The sequence below is a fragment of the Calypte anna genome, chromosome 13, assembly GCF_003957555.1.
Source record: "Calypte anna isolate BGI_N300 chromosome 13, bCalAnn1_v1.p, whole genome shotgun sequence".
Classification (NCBI taxonomy): Eukaryota; Metazoa; Chordata; class Aves; order Apodiformes; family Trochilidae; genus Calypte; species Calypte anna.
Window position 1 is genome coordinate 7,232,749 of NC_044259.1, and position 4,413 is coordinate 7,237,161.

Sequence of the window (4,413 nt, forward strand, 5' to 3'; positions counted from 1 at the left end):
TCTGTGTGTTGTGTGTGTTATTCAGTGGGAGAGAATTACTCTACAGCTGTTGCAATGAAGGACAGAAGCAGAAAAAAAGTAACCAAGTTAGTGATCTGTGGTCATTTCTAGAGTTCATTAGAAATATTTTGGGGGAAACTAAAAAACCCATATTTAGCACCTTGGAAACAGAAGATATATTCTAAAGCATTTTGTGCCACTAGATTTCATTTTACTCATGTATTTAATTCTGTGATATGAAAAATAAGTTGCTGATTGTTCCACTCTTTAATATAAATCTGCAAATAACAAACGGGCTGAAGCTGAATTTGCTTTTAAGACAGGCAGGGAAAGAGATGTTTAATTGCTTAGTTGTGTCTCTGTCAGTACAGAATCCGTCTGACTCAAGCAGTGAGCTTTCAGGCAGATAGATGATCACTCATCAATGCAGATTTTATGTAATGCTGCTCATTGCTGCTTGATATTTGTTTTTCTTGTACATATAGAAAATGCCTCTGGTTCCTGTGGTATCCACAGATGGATTATGTACATGTCCAGAATTTGTTGCAAGTCCAGTGTACAGGTATAAAAAAGCACAAGTTGGTATTAAACTAATTGGCTTGTGTGCTGCTAGTCCCTGTCCTTCTGTGGAAATTCTTGAGGTTATGTGGAACTAGAGATGGATCAGGCAAGAGGACAAGGATGGTGCCTAACAGAAGCAGCAAGAGGGTTGGTACAGTAACATTTTCTCCCATGTGCTCTAACTGGAGGCGAGGTGCTAAATAGTGGAAAATTCTGGGAGTGCTGTTGAATTTGCTTTAATGTGGGTTCAAAGTTAATGGTTTATTTGTAACAAATATATCTAACCAGAGTTAATATATTCAGTGATATTCAGACAAAACATAATTGTGACCCTTCTAGAAGTGCTTCAATCTGAGTCATCAATTCAGTCGTGTTTACCATTTTAATGTGGCACATACTGCGTTTCTAAAGGATTGCACCAGATCTCCATCTGGCATCTCTAACTTTAGCCTTTTGAATAAGTATTTATACAAATAACATACTTATTTGTATTCAATATTTCTTTCTATAAGCAACTGGACCTTGTAGTAGTTTTAACCTCTTAAACATAACACCATTTTACACATAGTGACTAAATTGTGACCATCTTCATGATAGTTCTGGGTGATGGAGATTGAACTGAGATTGTATCTGGGATCTGGCCAGGGAACCTGCTCTATCAGCCCAAAACTTGACTTCATCCAGGGGAAAACTCCTTCAGTACAAAGAGTTATTGCTTTGAAGTGCTTTGTTTATGAAGATCCACAGCAATGCCCAGCTTTCTGGGACAGGCCATTCTGAAGAAGAGCTACCTGAAAATGAAAGTATTTCTGGTAAGGAAGGTGCTTTCAGAACAGTCATTTGCAAATAAAAGTATTCAGGATTATAACAGCATTGGCAATTTGAGCTCAGTTTAACAGGAAACAGTGGAACTCGGAATCATTAAAATTTTAATTGGGTAAATTCTAGTTAAATTTGATCTGTTTTTTTAAGATGGTGAGAAAATTGCTGTGATATAAGGTAAGTCTTGATAAGATGCCGAGTGAATATGTGATTATTTTGGATTCAGAAAGACCGAGGCTATACAACAATCAAAAGAACTCAAAGCTTTTGTGTATTTTCATTGAGTCTGTATTAGTAGAAAAAATCTGATTTATTGCCTTCTGGTGTAATAGTACTCAGAGATGTCTCGGGAAATGTGATTCAGAGAAAAAGACTGGATCTTAAACTACTGAAGGATTTACAGTTCACAGTTACAGAATGAAAATGCTCTCCTTGGCTTTAGCATTTGCAAATATGGGAAAGAAAAACTCTTTAGAGTGACTCAGTCTGCCTGGTCCAAGAAACCAGAGTTTTACTGGCATTGTTATGCATTTTTCATCTGTGCTAGGAGTCAAATGGGATCCAATTGATTAATCCTGTTGCACACTGTTAAATCAGGCTGATGCTAATAAATACCTTAAATGGCTTTTGATTCTTCTTGATCTTTGCTTAGCAGAGCCATTTTTGAGTGTATTCCATTCTAAAAGCAACAATCCTTTGATCAGATGATCATTAGGTTCAAGATATTTGTTAAAAATACCTCAATTGAAAGGTGTTTTGAGATGCACAAAAGCATTTAAATAGAACTGATACACTGTTACTCATTCACAGAGCTCTTAATTCCCTGTAGGTGACAATAGGAAAGGGTAGGGTAAAGCAAAAGCCATTTGGAAGTGTGCTAAAATCAAAGCCAAGGTGCCATCATTTTAGCCCTCTCAGCTCTGACTCATTCAAGTTTTCAATGGCTCCCTTATGCATTTCCAGTGGTCGTTCTCCCTGAAGTCTCCTTTGCTGCAACAGAGACTCAAAGAGGACCAGAGTTAGCAGAAAGAGAAAGAGATGCTCTGGAGCCTGGGATTTATACTGCTCAAAATCAAGGTGACCCTAATAATAGTTTTCATTGCTCACATGTGTCCATTTGGATTGTACTCATTCTCCAAGCTGGGTCAGCATGACAGAACCTGAAACACCTTCAGGCAGATGTGCTGGGCCAAGGTGTGGCCTCCTGTGATTGCAAGTAAATCGTAACCAGTAATGAATTAATCTTATTCATATGACAGTGTCTCTGGAAGCAAACAGTGATTGTGTGTGTCTCACTCCCTGCACATGACCAGAATGTGGAGAGAGCCATTGAGAAAGAGGTTTTCAGTGTGCCTAATTTTGGTTTGTTTTCTTTTTTTCCCTGCTCAAGTCCTCGGCATGTGCACTCTATAGACACAGCCTCTCTGAAGCATATGCTTTTATAGAGACTGAGGGGCTGGTTCAGCCTTTTGAACAAACTGAACGTGCAAAATTCACCTGGAGTTGGGCATTCTGTGGGTGAGAAGTGAGGAAGGGTTTCCCAGGCATCTCTACAGATACCCCACAGCTGCCACAGTGTCAGTCCCACCATGGGCCCCTTCTCAGCTCTCCTAACCTCAGCTGGAAGGTAGACACAAAGGCATCATATTGAGCTACAGTGCAAATGGCAGCAATTGTCTTAATTTTTAAAATGCTGTGGTAAATGCATTCATTTCTAATTGTACTTAGGTGTTGGATCCTCCAAATAGGAGCAGGTCATGTATTAGGTTTGTGAACTACATGCAGTGGGTTTTGAGAGTTCACTGAGAGCATTTTACTAATTGTCCTGCTGAGATACTGTTTTTCTTCTTTTTAAATTGCCCTCTCCAAACCTAAAAACTGAAAATACATTACGGGTTGAAAGAACCCAGAAGGATAAATGTGGGGGAATAGAAAATATTTCTCCATAAGAGCTCATCTGTCAGCATTGTGTTTATGAGCATGACCTGCTAGTACACTTGGGCTGCAGCCATATCTCCAAACATCTCACTAAGCAACACAGCTGCTGACTGCCTCGAGCACTGACATTTACAGAGTGTTTCATCCGGTTATTGCTTCACATCCCTCCAGACAGCCTTGATCATCAGCTAATTAAAGTGTATGGCCTCTTCTGCCCTCTTCCTTGGTGCTTCTGTTTTGTGAACACAGCTTCCCATCAGTGACGTGTTTATTACGTCTGAATTTTACTTTGCAGCATGACTGGGACTGAAGTTTCTCTCAGTAAACTTGAGTACCAGAGGCATAGGAAGCTGCTTAGTAGAAAGGATGGCTCAGCTCATGATGTTGTGCACCTGGAGACATTTCTTATGTGAAGAAATAAATGTGTGGTTATTGAAGAGGGTCTGTGAGGGAAATATATAAAGAAGGGAATAAAGGAGCACCATTTTCCAGTCAAATTCACTCAAAATTCAGAAAAACAGAGCCACAAAATTGTAGCTGATTCTCCATTTGCAAAAAACTGCCTTGAAAGTGGTGACATCTCTCAGAGTACCTAGTGAGAGGTGAAATGGACACAGCACAGGGAAGGAGGAAAGAGCTTAGTAATAATCCAGAAAAAACTGGGAAGAAAGCCAGTGCATAAGAACCTGGTGTGGGAGGCAAGATTGTTCTGGTAGATAAACATTAGGAACTTGTATTAATAGCCAAGAGCTCGTCAGTATTTTCAAAGCAATGGGGCCCAATTCTCCTTTTATAGCTGCTTGAGTATTTTGCAAGGCAGGTGGAAATTATTATTTGGTAGTATTTTGCATTTTGAGTGAAGGCAGTACAAGATATTAACATGAACTGGAGTTTACTGCAATTAACATAGAAAATTTTTTATTTTTAGAAACAGCCAATGTGTTGCACATTGCTCAGCACAGACTGGCACTGCTAGCCAAAATGGTCAATGTGCAGATGATTTCAGAGGCCACAGGAGCAGCTGCTGTTAGCAAAAGAAATCAGGGACAGGTCCTTCCATGAGACAGCTTCTTTTCCATGGAAATGCCAACA